This window comes from Crotalus tigris, unplaced genomic scaffold, assembly GCF_016545835.1.
Source record: "Crotalus tigris isolate CLP2741 ecotype Arizona unplaced genomic scaffold, ASM1654583v1 scf7180000017577.548942, whole genome shotgun sequence".
Taxonomy (NCBI): domain Eukaryota; kingdom Metazoa; phylum Chordata; class Lepidosauria; order Squamata; family Viperidae; genus Crotalus; species Crotalus tigris.
Genome location: NW_024096488.1, coordinates 426,805 through 445,927, shown reverse-complemented (window position 1 = coordinate 445,927; position 19,123 = coordinate 426,805). Strand labels below are relative to the sequence as shown.

Sequence of the window (19,123 nt, the reverse complement as noted above, 5' to 3'; positions counted from 1 at the left end):
GACACCAATAATGGAGGAGTGGATTGTGAAGATGGCTGAGTTTGCAGAAATGGCTAAACTCACTTGTTTGATTAAGGAAGGAACTGCAACTACTTTTATAGAAAACAATAAACCCTTTATAGACTTTTGCTGAAAATGGATTAAAACAAACTGTTGATTTCAGCATTTATTAATTAAAAAGTTTTGTTTAAAGGAAGAAGTAAGCTATGATATGGAAGGGTGGAGATAGTAATTGTTATATTTTTATAAAAAGTTCAAAAGTCAAATTTTTAGATTTTTTTTCACTGTTATTCATTTTTTCTTTTCCTTTTTATAATCTTTTTCTATTTCTTCTACATTTCTATACTTTCTAAAATCTGTGTCAATAAGATTTTAATAAGAATTATTCATTAAATATTTGGCCATCAACAATGAAAACTTGGGCAGCAGAATAAGGAACTGATCTGGTCACAGTTTTCCCAACAACTGGGAAATCAATTACTTTTTTGTTAAATTCTTTATTAAATGTAAATAAGTAGATGTAAATTAGTATACACTAAAGTGGTAGAGTACCATAAACAAGCCACTGCTTGTAGGCTTTGTTGCTATAGCATGCATGTCTGGGTTAATGGGAGGAAGGTTATAATAATTCAAAGGTTTAATTTAGCCTCAAACTACCCCAGCCATACACATGGTTAAATGACCTCCATGTAATTAGTTGTACTATAATAACAGTTAAACCAGCTCCATGCAATTAGTTGTGCTATAGTAACAGATAAGTCAACCTAGTTTACTTATCTAGCTGGGGAAACAGGGCAGCTGAAAAAGCAAGACTTTCTATTACAAAAGTCTCCCTCAAGGCCTAGCAATTTAGAACATAGGTCTTAAACATAGTTTGGTTACAGTAGCCAAACAATCTTTACTGATGCCTGATTGGCCAATAAAGAAGGAGCAGATGCTATAATGAAGCAATAGTAGTATACTCCTTGTACAAGGCTTCATAGAATATTAGGTGATTTAGAGAAGATGGGTGGTTATTTTGATCTAGTTAGTATGATTGTGCTTGCCAGAGCCGTCAATTAAAAGATACAGGGCTAGAGAGCATGAAGATAAGCAAAAAGAACTGGCCCCAGAGAATTTACTGCAGGAGCTTTCTAGACTGAGTTAACATACAAGAAAAGAATTATTATTGCAGCATTTGTGTGCACTCAGTGAAGTCTTTAAGAGGATCCTCTGCCCTTTCAACATCTGCAAACATTATAAAAAGAGACTTGATAGTCAGTACAACCATGCATTCTTACTCCTCTTTATTATACAGTATATGTGATACATGCAACACATTAAAATGTACATGGGTTCAGTTACATTATCTCACCCACCAGCTTGACCCCTCTATTGATGCCTCCTGGTCTGTGCAGCACTATACTGTTTTTTTTTTCTTCCTCCCATCTTGTTTACTGCTGACTCCAAGTTTAAAAACTCTTGATCCTTTCTGAAGCTTCAGATTCCTGTGCAATGTAGAATCTACAGAAAATATAGAAAAATCATCTTCTGAATCTGAACATTAAGATAACGGAAGAACCAAGCCTGTAGAATGCACAGAAGGGATTTCCCTTGAAGTGGGACTGTCCAACTCGAACAGCACCACTCTGAGTGGCTTACAAGTAACAAAATAAAAACAGCAATAAACCCCAGTGGGAAATTACTCATCCTGCCTGCCACAGTTGAAAGAATAGCCACATTTTTAAGGGCATTCTAAGAGTCAACAGGGACAGAGTCAACACTGGGGAGAGTTCATTCCATTCCACTCATCAACATCTGAATCCATAGCAGAGACTTGTTGGTCTCCTGATTCTGGGGATGTGTTATCTAACAATCTCATACAAATCTGTGTTATTTTTTATCCTGCATTTGAAAGAAAAATGTTGCTTTCATTTTGATGAAAGGCAGTTGTATGTCTGTATATTAAATTTCAAGAAGTGCCAAAGAAAGCACTTCGGAAGCCACTGTAGCCTCATATGTGTGAAAAGTCTAATTTCTTTCATTTCCCACTGTGGACTTTTTTCAGAGGAGGAATGAGTGTTAGCTAGATTTCACTTCTTTATGCTCTTGTCTGCTGAGAACAAAATACAGATATTCACTTCCAGCAGGGTATGTTGTTCAAGCCCAAATGAAAGGCTTAAGTGAAAAGTTTAACTAAATCAGACCTTTACAAGCATTTTGTTAATTAATCCCACTTTTGAAAATCTTTCTCAAATGAAGAAGTACACACACATATATGCTCTCCTTAATTTTTATGGTTATTCTGAAATGTCACCTCTTGAGCCGTGTTTCTCCACAACTTTAAGATGTTTGGACTGCGACTCCCAGAATTCCCCAGCCAGACCACTAGAGCACCCCATTTCTTAACAATCTACATTTTGGGAAGAGAATACAGTGCAGAAAATCAGTAGTCACTAGAGTGAAATTAATGTCTCAATCCCAGGTGATAGCCTGCCAAAGCATGAACTGCTTACAGAAAATTATTATTATTATTATTATTATTATTATTATTATTATTATTATTATTAGTAGTAGTAGTAGTAATAATAAAGCTGGAAGGGACCTTGGAGGTCATCGAGTCCAACCCCCTCTCAAGCAGGAACCTTACACCATTTCAGACAAATGGCTGTCCAGTCTCTTCTTAAAAACTTCCAGTGTTGGAGCATTCACCACTTCTGGAGGCAGGTTGTTCCATTGGTTAATTGTTCTAACTGTCAGGAAGTTTCTCCTTAGCTCTAGATTGCTTCTCTCCTTGATTAGTTTCCATCCGTTGCTTCTCATCCTGCCTTCAGGTGCCTTGGAGAATAGCTTGACTCCCTCTTCTTTGTGGCAGCCCCTGAGATATTGGAACACTGCTATCATGTCCCCCTTTGTCCTTCTCTTCATTAAACTAGACATAACCAATTCCAGAACCATTCCTTATATGTTTTAGCCTCCAGTCCCCTAATCATCTTTGTTGCTCTTCTCTATACTCTTTCTAAAGGCTCAACAAAGATCACATCCATGTTTAGTCCTTTGACTCAAACATTCTTAAAAACTTCCAGTGTTGGAGCATTCACCACTTCTGGAGGCAAGTTGACTCCCTCTTATTTGTGGCAGCCCCTGAGATATTGGAATACTGCTATCATGTCCCCCCTCATCCTTCTCTTCATTAAACTAGACATACCCAATTCCAGCAGCCTTTCCTTATATGCTTTGGCCTCCAGTCCCCTAATCATCTTTGTTGCTCTTCTCTGTACTCTTTCTAGAGTCTCAACATCTTTTTTACATCGTGGTGACCAAAACTGGATGCAGTATTCCAAGTGTGGCCTTACCAAGGCATTGTAAAGTGGTATTAATACTTCATGTGATCTTGATTCTATCCCTCTGTTAATGCAGCCTAGTACTGTGTTGGCTTTTTTGACAGCTGCAGCACACTGCTGGCTCATATTTAAGTGATTGTCTACTAGAACTCCGAGATCCCTCTCACAGTTACTACTGTTGAGCAAGGTACCCCCTATACTATATCTGTACATTTGGTTTTTCTTGCCTAAATGTAGAACCTTACTTTTTTCATCATTGAATTTCATTTTGTTAGATAGCGCCCAGTGTTCAAGTCTGTCCAGGTCCTCCTGTATCTTAAGCCTGTCTTCTGGAGTGTTGGCTATTCCTGCCAGCTTGGTGTCATCTGCAAATTTGATGAGTTCCCCATCTATCCCCTTGTCCAAATCATTGATGAAGATGTTGAAGAGCACTGGGCCTAGAACAGAACCCTGGGGCACCCCACTACAAACTTCCCTCCACATAGATGCAGTTCCACTGAGGACTACATGCTGAGTACGGCTGGTCAGCCAGCTACGAATCCATCTGGTGGTGAAGCTGTCTAACCCACATTTTTCTGTCTTATTGAGCAGTAGGTTGTGATCTACTTTATCAAATGCCTTACTGAAGTCCAAGTAAATTATATCCACAGCATTCCTCTGATCCACTAATTTTGTCACTTGGTCAAAGAATGCAATAAGGTTTATCTGGCATGATCTGTTTTTGACAAACCCATGTTGGCTTTTAGTAATGACTTTGTTTGCCTCTAGGTGTTCACTGATTCGTTGTTTGATTATCTTTTCCAGAATCTTCCCAGGTATTGAGGTCAGGCTGATAGGTCTGTAATTTTCTGGATCCATTTTTTTCCCTTTTTTGAAGATGGGAACTTTTCCAGTCCTCTGGTAGTTCCCCAGTGCTCCAGGATCTTTGAAAAATATAGTTCAGTGGTTCTGAGATCACATCTGCCAGTTCCTTGAGAACCTTGGGGTGTACAGATATTGATTACTAAACCACGAAAGCCAGATAGAAAACATTGTGTCCTATCTTCCTTCCACTTCTCTCTTGAGGATCAGCTAGCATTGAACATTTGGATGCCAGAAATGGAGTGCCAGGCTTTGTAGATGAATAAACAATAGGAATTTTGCGCAAGAGGCAGGTTGGCTGGCTGGCTTTAATTTAATCATAAGGTAAAGACAGCCAAGTTCCTCTAACCCTTAATTCAGTTTTTTAGCATTGGAGAAATATCATTCTAGGATGGCCTTGTGCCCTACTCACCCCTTGGATGGAAAAGGCTGCCAATGCAGCTGAGCCTATTTAGTAGGCAACTATCCATCAGAGGTGACTCAAAGAGACCAGTGCTTGGAAAAAATCTTCTAGATTAGAGGGTCATGATATGAAGCTCCAAGCAACCGCAAATTTGCTTCTGGATCAAAGTTTAAAATTGCCCACAGCGATGTTTCCCACAATTCATAAGGTATTCCCACAAAACAATTATTCTACGTATGTGTAAAGGCATAGCAATCTAAACCTTCTCATTTAGATAGAGCAGCTCTCAAGCAACAGTTGCCACACAGATTAAATTTTTGGTTCAAGAGTCTAGAGCCAAAATGTTAACCTTATTTTTGCATTCTCAAATGCTATATAATGGAACGGATTCTCCCAGGAAATTAGACTTCCCCTGACCTTGTTAGCATTTCAGGATCATGTTAAAATGCAGTTCTTCTGGAGGGCATTTAACTAATTCAGCAGTGCCTCTGGTATTATATATTATTGTAATATGTCTGGCTTCATTTTAGTATATTTTGTTTTGATTTTGTAGGTATCTTATTATTGTTTTATATTGTTTTATACCACTGGGAATCATATGATTGCAGTGATATAAGAATCAAATCAAATCAATCAATAAATAAAGTGCAAATTGTAGAGCACCTATAATATCTGAGTAAATTGAATCTATTATCTCATATGTTTTGTTAAAGATACATGTCTATGAATATGAGTGCATGAAAGATTTATTGTTTTTGTTTCTATTATAATCTATTGGTTTATATGCATACTCAAAGAGAATAATAAAAGTGGGAAAGGAAAGCAAGAAGATTTACAAGTAACCTAAAATATGTCATAATAATACAAAAGTTTAAATCTGCAAATTAAAATGTCTTACATCAATATGAAAGAAGTTAAGTGAGATCAGTTAAGTCAATGGTAAAATTAGGTTAATTTTACCAATAATCAGATGTGGCCAATACAATCAATTATTAGTTATAAACCAAAAATAAAATAGATGCAATAATTTCCACCTAATCTGGAAAATTTGATGAATTCAACAAATCATAAAAATGAACAACATGAGTATTCTAAACTTATCCTGGAGAAAACTCAAGCTTTGGCAGTGGCATAAACCATCTTTAAGATTATAATCCCAAACCTGTTGATCCTGGGTCTTTTACTGAGCCACATATATTTTGTTGTTTATCTCTGCCAGTAATTTAATATCTTATCTTCAATTATTACTAGGAATGTTTGAAAAAAACAACATCAAAATGTGGCCTTGCCAAACATTCATTTTTACTGCTAACTTTATCTTGAAATGCTCGCCACACTATTCTGATCAGGCCAGTTAACCTGTTGATGACATTCACATGTCCTTCCAACTGCAGCATTAAGATGGTCCACTAATAGTTCAAAGGGAAGTTTGTGTGATAATAACTTATTCTCATATCCAGCCCATTGCAGAGATAGCTTAAAATGATCAGGCAGGCAGTTTTTGGATGTGAGTTGTGATTCTTTTAGAAGAGCAATAAATTTGTCTGCAGAAATAGACAACTTGAATGGGGGAGAAACTCACTGTTCAAAGGACCCACTTACAGTTGCCCAACTTGATCCCATTCCTTGTTAAGGAGAATGATTGTGATCAATGCAGGGTTTGTTTATCTCTTCCTTACCTGATAGAAAAGCTTTTCCTTATTATTTCCCAAATGCTTTTCTGCTGTTGAGGGACTGGGACTCCTCTGCCAGTTTATCCATTCATCCTCTGCCCATTTTACTGGAGCTCCTTGGTTTTTCCTGTTATCCACCAACTGTTGCTGCCCTGGCTTGGCAGAACGGAAGCACTCCCCTTGCCTTACCCACTCTTTTTCCAAGAATGCCACTGGATGTACCAGGCTCTGAGAGCTTTCTTGGATTCTTGGGCCAGTCTCTGGTTTGATGGAGTGTGCAAGAACTTCTTGGGCCATCCCTTTCTGTCCAAAAACTGTAGGGTCTGTGGGACTAAAGGATGTGCAACAACCCTGCAACTCATTCTCCTTCTTAGGAGTGAAAGCAATTGAACTGTCTCTTTTGCTCAGCCCATCACTTAAGCACTGACCCTTAAACTCCTGGCTCCCCTTTGACTTTTCCAGTCATTCTCTAGGTCATGAGTGTCAAACTCGCCACGTGGCGTGATGTGCCATGACTCTTTTTGCATTGCTGGCAATGGGGTGGGTACGACTTCGTTATGATGAAACTGGCCAGCGGGCTGGCAGTTTGACATCCCTGCAGTCTAGGTGCTGCTGTGAAGCAGCACAGCATCTTGTCTGCTCAAGAGATATTTGGCTACTTTCCATCAAACTCCCAGGACTTGGAGAGTGTCTGATCTCTCTCAAGCTGTTCCAATTGTCTTCCTTGCATTTCCCTAACCCTGAGTGGATGAGTGGGAAAACACAGCTGGGGAATCCCCTTATTAAGATAACCCAGGGGTGTCAAACTGCCGGCCCACGGGCTGGATGCATCATGGCAAAACCACGCTCACCCCTTTGCTGGTAATGGAAAAAAAGTTGTGATATGTTGCAACACGTCATGTGACATTGAAAGTTTGACACCCCTGAGATAACTTGTATCTGAAAAGATGACATTGCTCACTATTGTAACAGGAAAGGGCTTGGCAGCTGGCTAGATCAATGAATATCAGCATACTTTTTTGTCTGTTAAAGAAACACATGTTAATGCAGTCATCTGGAAGAGACCTACATACCAGTAAATAGGGCAAAGTTGAAAGAATTCCAACTGGAACTATAGATGGATTTTATTTTTTACTATTTTGTTCTAAACTGATTTTTAAATATACTTAGGCATTAAACTTTTTTAGTTTTCAGTTACTTTTTTAATGTGCAAATGATAGGCAAATAAATTAGAATATTTTTTTCAGGGCTTCCGAGCTATTTCTTAATTTTGCTTCCCACAGAGAACATCCAAGAAAAGAGAGTAACTCAGAGAGTACATCAACAGAAAAAGTGCAATTTTCCTGTAAGAGGCAAGACCTATTTGAAATGGAACTAATCTGGTTCTTACAATTGGTTAGAAAAAGAATGGCTTGATATGATTTTTGTTGCCTTTCATTTTCTTTAGTCATAATTTCTTTTGCATTCTGTCTTTTAAAGTGTGACCTATGATTACCTAATCTTGTGTTACCTGGGTAAAATTAAAGAATTGTCTCTGTAATTGTGTGTATATGCATTTAATAAGAGATGATGATTGCATTGTTTTCCTTTGCTGCGATGTTACATTTTATATTCACACATGGAAAAATTGTTTAATCCATTATGATGTTATTACAAAGCTATATCATTGTTATTGTTAAATAAGAAAGGATTAATTAAAGCAACTCCCACTCCAAAAGCCAACAGAGCATATCTAGGCACTTCATATAGTTGAATGTATCTTTAACACAAAATTTTGCAATATAGCATTTATGGTGTTGTAATATATTTAATTCGTCAGTCGGTATGTGAAATGCTAAACAGTGTAGGGTTTCCCCCCCTAATTCTGACAGAAAATTGTTTTAATCCAGTCACCAGTTCAGAAAATCCATAGTTTAATGAATTACCTCTATGTTTATTACACATGCATATATACACATGCAAACTTATTTAAAAATGGATGTTATTTTCATCCTTATGTGAACTTATTATAGATAATAAGTTACTGATATGAGCGTTTCATATAAAATAGATGTGCACTATATTTTGGGTGGGGTTGTACTCTTCTTTGAAAGAGAAGACTTCCTAGGGTTCAGTCTCCTGAATCTCTCAGTGATTTTCAATACTACCAATTATAGCATCTTTCTAGACTGACTGATATTTTACCAACTGGGAGCACTGCTGTCTGCAATTGCTAGTCTCCTTTCTGCCACAAAGGGTCAGGTGCTATTATTTAGTGAATATCACTCCACAAAGGCAGAGCAGGTTTGTGGGGTCCCTCAACATTTCAGTTTGTCCCTGAAACCTTTTAAGTAGGAGGGATTAACAGGAGATTTGGAATTAAATGTTATCAAAAGTCTGTTAATACTCAGATCCATGTTTGCTACCAATACCATCAGACAATGGTGTGACACTCCTGAATGCATGTCTATATGCTAGGGAGATAAAATAAACTAAAACTGAATCCATATATGGAAGTATTGTGAACTACCATAATTCTAGGACTGCAATAGATTCACCTGTCCCCGAAAGAACAGATATCCTGGCTGCGAGTGATTATGCATCCAGCTTGTTTTCTGATTCTTCAGTTGGAGTCCATAATTACAAATACCTTTTATCAGTTTTAGTGAATATAGCGATAGCAAGGAGTTAATTTAAAAAAAAAATCGGCTAGAGAATGTCTCCGTGATCTGTCAGTAGTTATGTCCTTCTGTATAAGAATGTCTATCTCAAGGTGATGATATTATTTTAGGTTTGTTCATCTTGGATTTATCATAACTCTCATTGAATGCTAAATTTCTATAGTTGAGACTTTCTGAATTCCAGTGTTTTGCTCTCCCACTGAACATCACAATGATCAAGCCTTTTTCATCATATAAACTAATCCTATGGAGTTTGGTGAGCCACATTCTCTGGATTTCGTGTTCATAGCAGAGTAATAGTGGATAACTGTGGAGAGCTAGAGAACAGCTGGAAGTTCATGTATCCCCAAGTACCTCTTTTAAATGATGCCTTAGATTACAAATGTCAGCTTTAGTATCTGTAAAATGAATCTGTAGTGCAATCTATTGAACACTGTTTGGATTCTATTTTTTAAAAGGGCATGCCCATTTAGCCAGATAGAAAGGAAATTGCTTTTGACATTTACTCCAATGAGTGGGGTTCCCATTTCAGTTCCCTTCTGAGGTATGTGTGTGTCCTGTCTTTATTCTTTATATAGGAATCTCTCCAGAAGTCTGTAGCCTCATGATTTCGCATGTCTGCTGTACTCTGTGGATCACATGCCGCCTGATATTATATGGCACATTATAAAGCTTACTTCCATCTATTTTTATCAAATATTTTCTGTGCTATTCATTACATAGACCAATAAAACAAGATATAAAATTTCAGATGCAGCTGAAAATCTCAGATGTTCAATATTTGATCTGAGTTTGACCCACATTTATTAAAGTTAAATAAATCCAGATGTCAAGACTGCTAACATCGTATGTTCTTGCTTGCCATATATGAAGAAGCAAACCTGTTTTATTTAGCCGAGTAGCATTTCTAGAGTTAAGACAGATAGCAGTAGGTTAAGGGGTGGGAAAGTATGCAAGTTAACCATAACAATGTCTGGGCACAGTGTGGCCAAGGTCAGCTCAGCTGCAACGGGAGGGGCACCTCACGGTTCACATTAATTGGAGAATGTGATTGATGACTGTAAAATGAAGGAGTGAGTTATGCTTTGTTACAGATGCTTGAGGGAGGGAGGATTCAGTTTCTGGCTTAACTTTGTTAGTGCCGAAGCTATGCAGAATAATAAAAGTTTCTTTTAGAGGAAAAAGTCTCTAAATTCTTTGAAAATCTGCTTTCTTTCGGAACCATGTCATCAGCTTTGATTTCTGACTTTTTTTGTCCCTTTATTTTGCAGCTGGAGGTAAGCAAGCAAGAAAGGTCACTTTCCCTTTTCAAGATAGTGGCTTGTCAATTTCATTTTCTGATTCACCTGAACCAGCAGAAAAGTGTTTTGTTAAGGCTGTACTAAGGCTGCTAGGAAATACTTCCCTTGGCTAAGCAACTCTTCTCACTGAAAAATTGCCTTTTATTTATTTCTTTTAAGCCTTGAAACATTTTTGCTGATTTTGCATTAATACCATTCTAGACTGAAATAATTCTGACATTTTTAAAAAGCCATTTAGTGAACATCAGTAGACATCTTATTTCTTTCACTTCAGTTTATTTTTTGAATGAGTTATTGAATTTTCTGGATGATTATTAATATTTCATATGATGGAAAATTTCCAATTTTTTGAGATATATAAATTAGAAAACCAAGGAACACTTTATGTGATAACGTAGAGAAATTGCATTTTATGCTGTGTTCTACAAGGTCAGAATAAGCTACAGAATAAGAGGTTCCAGAATTAATCAACATATTTAATATCTTGAATTAGAGTTGCTACTTTCTTTTTTTTTTTTTTTGCTTGCAGGATATTCTAAAATACTTAATTCTTGCAATATTTCTAAAATTTATGATGGTTATATTATATTAACATCATTATTTATTTAGTTGCTTAGTTATTTACCAAATTTGACTATTGGCTAGATTCTAGATGACTTAAAATAATAAAAGTATAAGAAGTATAAAATATATACCTCTAAGAAAATCAAAATACAACAAACCAAGCCCAGCTATAATCACTGCTGCCCATTATGGCAACTTTGTAGATCAGCGATCCACAACTTTTCTGGCTTGGCGGCATGGAACAAGGGGGGATAGTTCCATGCTGGTGGCAGGGGAGTGTGTGCGCGCAGCTCCATTTGCGCTTGCACACTTGCAGAGCACACTTGCTGCCTGCACGAGTGGTGCTTTGCATGTGAACACAACTGCCCACTGCTTGCCCACCACTTGTATGGCTCAGTTCTGAACAAGGCCTGGTAGTGGGCTGTGGCCCAAGGGTTGGGGACCCCTGCTCTAGATTGAAGGTTCTGTGATAGAGAATCATTTTTATCCCTTTTCTGAATGATAAACAGGTAGAGGTAATCTGATTTCCCTCTACATAATCTATATTATCATATATCTAAACATCTGTTGTGGTTAATTTGGGAGATTAATTTATATGTACAATTAATTTGTAGGTACAGTTATTGAATATGCAGTTTCTTTATAAAGGTTAATACAAGGCTTATATGAGAAGTTTGGTTCTTGAAAATAATTACCTCGAATTAATTACCATTGGTGACATCAGGGAAGGAGCACATTTTATTATTTTAGGAATCACTTTTAGGGGATTGGCAAAACAAACATTGGATATTCATTCTTCTACAATACACAGTTGTATAAAATACAATAAAAAAGAAAAATAAGAAGAAAACTGATAGAAAGAGACTGGGAATGAATATGAACTTTCAAAAATATGCAAGCTTTTTACTAAAAAAACCGTTTTGGCTCTTTTTCTTTTTTGAATCATATTTAATATGCATGAAAGAAAGCAAAGAAAACAAATGAATCCAGACTTTTCATTCAAGGATATGATACAATTAAAATTTATAACACGGTTTTACTGAAAACAATAATGGTGATTATCAAATAATTAATTGATAATGACCATCTAAAATCTGTCACAGTTGATGAGCCTAAATCATAGCTATCTTCTTGTCTTAGGTTTCTGATTTTTATGGGATAGAAAAATCTATCAACATAGTGATAGTACTGTTCACTTTTATTCTCTCTCCACTGCACAGATATAAACATCGATAACCTAAATGTCAAATTATACTATACTTTGTTGTGAGAAGGGAGATCATTATCCAGCCTCAACAGGCCTAAAATGGAAAATTTTGATCTTTTTTTTTAAAAAAATCTATCAAATCCACCTTTCAGTTTTAGCATTAATTAGGTTCTTCGCTTTCCCAGCTGTTCTGGTAAGATTATTCCTTAGCATACTGTTAAAAATTGAATAATTGTTAGAACCCTTCTGCTTACAAACTTTTACCCTTATCCTCAATTTTTTTGTTTCTTTCAGTTATAAATTTAAAATATTTGCAGATTGTTTTCTATAAGTTTGGCGTGCTGGAGTGGCTAGAATGCAGTGCTGCAGATTACTTCTGCTAACTGCCGGCTGCCTGCAGTTCGGTAGTTCGATTCTCACTGGATCAGGATTGACTCAGCCTTCCATTCTTCCGAGGTCAGTAAAATGAAGACCCCGATTGTTGGGGAAAATATGCTGACTCTGTAAACTGCTTAGAGAGGGCTATAAAGCACGGTGAAATGGTATATAAGTCTAAGTGCTATTGCTATTTCTCTCTGTTTTTAATAATCTCAGTACTTTTTCATATCATTTTATTGATGAGTTGGGTTAGTTCTCTCAGCAGTTATTTGTAATTTCTTAGCTGTTTTCCTTGGGGTTTCCTTTGTTTTGTTTTTACTTTTGCCATTTTCTTCTAATATTGTTCACCATTTTAGGCAGCCAGGTGCAGGGGGGGGGAAACAAATGGGATGGTAATAAAGACATAAATAATAATTTTAAGCAATTCAGAATAATTAATACAACTTAATTTAAACCAGGGCAAGAAAGGAAAAGCAGCCACAGATAAATGTAAATGCTCACTAAAAATGTGCCTGTAGGAAACTTTAACATATTTGGTAAGTAGCATCTAAAATAAGCTAGTTTCCCACTGTCATAAGCAAAAATCTAAAAGATATTAAGACTACCTGATATCTTTCTGCTTAGTGCCTCTTGATTTGCATGCTGATATTGCAGTCTGGATGCCCTCCAGATATAGCCATTATAGCTGGAATTCTGAGAATTCTGGAAATTGAGATGCATGCATTTCAAAAGGTTAGGAAATGCTCCTTTACAGTTGTGTTTCTCAACCTAGGTAACTTTTAAGACGAATGAACTTCAACTCTCAGAATTCCCCAGCCAAAAGCCAGCATTGCTTTAGATTACCAGGATAAGAAGGACTTCAAAACTACCATCACCAGACCTGAACTGAAAAGATCCAGGTGATCATTAGATGCAGCAATAAAAATATAGACAATTCTATCCCTTGTTGCCACCTACTGGTCTTCTGGATTTCTGTAGCTCAGGTCTGGTGGTTATTGTTCTGTTGCTTCAGCCTGTTTGTGACCTGACAGACATAATTTAGTTAGATTGTTTCTCAGCAGCTGCTTCTGTGAGTTCTTGAAGGCTCATAGTTGTATTATCAGCCTTTTTTTCAAATGCCTTCAGGTTTTCATTCACTTCGCCTTTACATTTTGTATACAAAATATTTAAATATTATTTTGACCTATACAGAACAGCCTGGTTTTACTTCATCTAGGACTGAGTAATTTGTTCTTGCAGCCCAGATTCATTCATAACAATTTATACAACATCATATAGAAATTTCATTCATCTTTCTGACAGTCTAGTTTTCACAACTATGTGTTACAATTTTGATACATGTAGCCTTGAGAAAATTTACTTCTACTGTCATGTTTTTTCACTTCAATATTTTGTCTAATCTGTCATAGTTTTTCATCTAAGAGTTAGCCAGTTAGTGTACCAATGTCTTCAAGGAGCCAAATTAACTTTAGAAGTCAATATGGACAATAATTACTGTATAGGTAGTGATTTCAGATTAAAATAAACTGCTCGATTTCAGCAGAAACTGCACAGAGATATCCACTGCTTTCTCACTGAAATAAATAGGTGTCTTTGTGCCCTAATTAGGGCTAGTTGGGACTACTGTCCCAACTAGCCCTAATGTTTTACTGTCCTTCATTTCTCAGATTAGTGCAGGTTATATGAAAATAGGTAAGAGAAGAAGGTCAACTTGGAAGGAAAGCAGAACGTTGTTGCCCAATATTAATTCTGTTATGTCACCTCTTCACATAGAATTGCAATTCTTATGGTACTTGGGTGAATGTAGTTTGTTAGCAGAGGGCTGGGCGAACAGATCACTCTTGCTGTTGGATCATTGGACTGCAAAGTCAGAATGACAATATTTTACTGAGACTGAACAAAACTATAATAAGTCCTCTGGCAGGAAATAGATCATCTTAGTTTATAATGTTGGAACTGCACTGAAATCTTAGTATTCAGGTCTTAAGTGTAACTCTGTTGCCTACACCCTTATAAAGACTGTGAATCCTGTCTGGTTCTCTAGCTTTTAGTCACATATCGATCACAGATTTAGGAAACACCTCCTAATGGAAATGGTTTACCAAATGATTGTCCAGGTATGGACTACATATATAAGAATGATCAAATCCTGATTTTTCTGCCTTGCTGTTCTTACATAAAATTGATTGAAACATCAAAGTCCATGAAGTAATTTATCCTAGATGTAAGATTGTGAAGAGCTGATAGTCAACCTCATAAAGATGAGACTTGATTAGATGTTGGAAACTAGGGTATATTGTTACACAGAAAGTCAGAAGCAAAGCACTCAAATCCATAGCTCTACCCACCATCTAACCAAAATTCTGGACACCCTATGTTGATGATACCTTCGTCATCATCAAATGCTCCCAAACTGAAGAAACACACTACCTACTCAATAACATATTCCCTTGGATCAAATTCAAACATGAAGAGGAAACAGACAACAGACTCCCATTCCATAAGGAGACTAAACAATGGAGAACTCGAAACTTGTATCTACCACAAACCCATGCACAAGGACTAGATCCTCAACATTGCAAGCAAACATCCCATCGCAAACAAAAGAAGCTGTGTCCACACCCTCTTCAAAATGGCCAGGGCACAGTGCAGCACCACACTAAGAAAAGTGGAAGAGAAATGGCTGCTTGATGTCTTTCTCCATAACGGCTATCCCAAAAAAGTCATATTCTGACACACAGCACCCAAACCACAATCCACCACACAGCCAACCACCATGCAAAAATTAAACCTATCATACACAAAGGAGTGTCAGAAATAAAAGCCAGAATTCTCCAACCTCTAGGAATAGCAATAGCGCACAAATCCACAGCCATACTCCACAGGAATTATCCAGAACCAAGATACAGAAGGACGAAAGAAACAATGTAATCTACAAAACCAACTGTAACAATTATGACCAATTCTGTGTGGGACAAATATCACATCAATTAAAAACCAGGATCCAAGAATACTGGCTGGCAGTCAAACGCCACAATCCCAAATCCTTAATTTCTACCCACACCGACACCAAACAGCTCCAGTTTTATTGGAGTAACACAAAAATCACCGCCCACACTACCACCCACCATGCTCATGAGTTCATCAAAGCCTGGCACTCCACAAGCAATTCCATCAACAGAAATATTGACCTACAACCAGTCTATGAACCCCTCAGAATCCAAATCAACTGCACAACCAACCAGAGACAGCACTGACCCTCAACCAATGCACACAAGCCCTACCTAACCAGCACTTCGCCTCCCAATGACCCTCATCTGATATAACCTTTCCATCACAAGGCCCATCACAAGACCCTCACTTGACATACCCACACCTGACCCATCACAAGACCTACTGGCCACATAAAGCCCTTATAAAAAGACAAACACTGACACTGACATCCCCTAATCTCCACTGAACTTGTTACCTAGCCTGGTAACGAAACGTTCAGAAACCAACCCACAAGCTTGGAGAAAGAACCTTCACCCTTGGAAAAGCACATATCGAAACTCTTCACTGGCATTTGCTGGCAAATGGTCAACATCTTTTATTTTCTCTAGGCTGCTTTCCAGAAATCCTTCTGTTGTAGACTCTGAGTTGTTCTTGTTCTTCTTTGTTTGCTCTGAGTTGTCCTTTGGGATCAGCCATTCAATTTTGAGCCAGGAGGGTTGGTTCAGAAAAGCCCTGTTTACTGGCAGTGACATCTTCCCCAAACAGGAACAATTTTTGTCATCCCTTTTTATTATGCTTTATTTATTCTTTCTGAGCCCCTAATGTCACTTCTTCTTTTCCTCCCACAGAGCATGTATCAAGGTTTTTGACACAAGCAGGAAAAGTTCATCAAGAAAGAAGAAACAATAGATCTGATCCTTCCAACAAGTGAAGCATTATACCTTTTGTAAAAGCATGAGCAAAGTATGCAATATCAGAAAAGGAAAAACATTTTGGCCTGGGGTTGATAATATTGCTATTGTTGCTATCAATAAGTGTACTCTAAAATAGTTTCAGTATTAAGTTTAACTAAAACTCTTTTTCCACCCTTGTACCATTATGTCTGGCAGTGATTCTTAAACTGGGGATAATTACTCTAAAAGGGGTAATTTAAGCATATCCAGGGGGATAATGGAGCAATTTGTAATTGCTTGTTTGTGAGTTGAAGATCCAGTTTGGAATTGTCACTGCCAAGACATTTGTGTAAAACATGTCTGTTGTTCATTTGTTTTTGTGGGGTTAATGATAGTATTTGAGAGTGGGACAGAGGTAATTGGGTCAAACAGTTTAAGAACCACTGATCTATGGATATTTTATTGAGCGCTGACACTTTTCAATTTTTAAGTCTTATCTGTTGAATAACAGAGAAAATAGAACACATACTGATAATATATACTATTAAAACAGAATTTGTTAAATCTGGCCATACCTGCCAACTCCAGATGAAATAAAGATCCGTATTTACCATCAAATGGAAATTCCACCAGCTGAAACATTGGAGGGACAAACAATATGATTCATAAGTGACATAACATGAAGTCACTTTCCCAGCTTTCTTTACTTAAAAGCAAGAGAATGATCAAAATTCTACACAAAAGGGAAACATAACTTTTTTTGCAGCTCTATTTTAAAAAATGTTCATCTCGCCTGCACATCCTGTATGCAAGTTGTTTTTCATAACATATAATCCGACCTTAAACACTTTAAGCAGTCAAATATGGAAATGAAAGATGTTATATAGTATATATTAATGTAGACAAGTGTACTAAGAGGATAGGAAGAATCTTTCTCGTAATAACTTCAGTCTGTCCTTTAAGTTCAGATCCAAAAGAACTCTTAGGTACTGTCATTCATCACATATAAAAATATTCTCTTACCAGCAATGCATCATCTCTATTTTGTCAGAAATTACTTTCAGGTTCTGCATTCAAATCATCTTGGCCGCCCATCTGAGCACTTGTTTAGGAAATAGAAGGAAATTCCTGAATGCCTTGCCTAAGAAATATGAATGTCATTGGCTGGAATTGATGGTGTTTTGTTCCCATGATCCAGTTAATGCCATTCATTACTTCATACAGCTATGAAATAGTATTGCTAAATACAATGAGCCTTACTGAGAAAGTTGACGCATTGACTCCAATACCTCCCTGGCCCCATGACTATTATATGAAAAAGAGAGCAACTTCTGAATGAAGTAATTGTGTTGCCTGCTGTGTCCAGCCAGCTCCTGGAAATAATTCATTAGAAAATGATGCTTAGCAAAATTGGATTGTCTGAAATCTGCAGAGATGTATTTCCTCTCTTGTCATTTCACTAAATTCCATAAATCCTATTAAAGTAATGGGTGTCTTCAAATATTTAATAAATGTAAACTAGGTATTGTCTCTTAAGTAATTTTTATTATATGTTTTTATTGCAGATTTTTTCCAAAGTTGGTGGTAAAAATTCAGTGTATTATTTTCCTGGGTTATTTATGGGCAGGGTCCTCCAGTTGGATGCCTGTCCAAGTGGGCTGAATTACAACTACAGTCATTTGTGACACAACCAGTATGAATGCTTGCTGTGAATGATGACCCTTGTAATCCAACGTATTTGTAAATTACCAAATTGGGAAATGTTTCTTCTTAAATTTTGGAGATGAAAGGAGGTGGTAAAGGGAAATGATAAGAAGAAATCTAAAGGACTGTTGGTATCAATAATGTGTGATCTGAAAAAGCTGAGGCAGCTTTATTCATAGATTCACCACTAATTGCAGTTCAAAGGCTCTTCTCAGTACCCTTGACATCTGCACACCAGATTAGGCAAATAGCTTGCACGCGTGGATGGAGAAGACACTCTGAATAGATACCTTGGCAAAAATGCTGCTGGTGAACCGGGTAGATACATTTCTCTGTGCAGGTGAACAGATAAGATAGAAAACCTCCCAACTGGAGTCACTATTATATTTAGCCTACCCCATACAGATTTCCCTAGTATGGAACATGGCCCATTTCCTCTACATTTCTTTGAAAAGGTGGACAAATGTTTAACCATATTAGAGTATGCAATAAAGATTTAAATATTTCCATTAATTTGTTTTGGATTTAGAAAAAATACCAGTCATCTGTATTTTATTGCTTACCCGTAACCAATGTATATATTCTCTCATATAAATGTATGATTCTCAGGGCAGCTTTTAAAAACAGCAAATTAAAAGATCTGATATATTTGGTACTGATATAATCCAAACCTTCATGATGTTTAGGGAGGTTTGAAAATGGAACATTTGTATATTATTTCTCCAGAGAGAAAGAGAATTAAAACCATATCCTCTTTTATCTTAAAATTAGCCATTTTATTTTATTTACATTTTAAAGGGGGTTGTAGCATCAATACATATTGCAGGCTAAGAATTGCTTGCTGTTGCAAATCCCCATAAACCTGCTATACAAAACAACTGTAGGAGCAATGGTTGCAGTATTAAAGACAACGCCAGAACTGCTTATTCTTGAATACTTACATGAAAACGTTACAAAAAAGAGTGGTGGGTGAGAAATTTTAATAGATACTGAATCAGTTAGCAGGGGAGCCTTTTAAGAAATCTACAGGCATAGTAGAGTAGATACCGCAGCTCATCAGATTCCTTGGAGAAAATCACTAGTGCCTCACTGGCATTTCCCACACAGATACACACATTCATATGTAGAAAGGTATTACATATCCTTTCTTGATAGAGACAGT

The 19,123-nt window shown here is 37.0% G+C and overlaps 1 long non-coding RNA gene across 1 annotated transcript; it reads right to left on the bottom strand.

Annotated features, from left to right (window-relative positions):
- Nucleotides 1-1,271: 1,271 nt before the first annotated feature.
- LOC120315693 lies at nucleotides 1,272-17,532 on the bottom strand. Its single transcript, XR_005558751.1, has 3 exons — nucleotides 17,281-17,532; nucleotides 16,833-16,890; nucleotides 1,272-1,503 (listed from the first exon to the last, which is right to left on the bottom strand). It is a non-coding gene; the product is annotated as an uncharacterized LOC120315693 (long non-coding RNA).
- Between the last annotated feature and the right edge of the window lie 1,591 nt (nucleotides 17,533-19,123).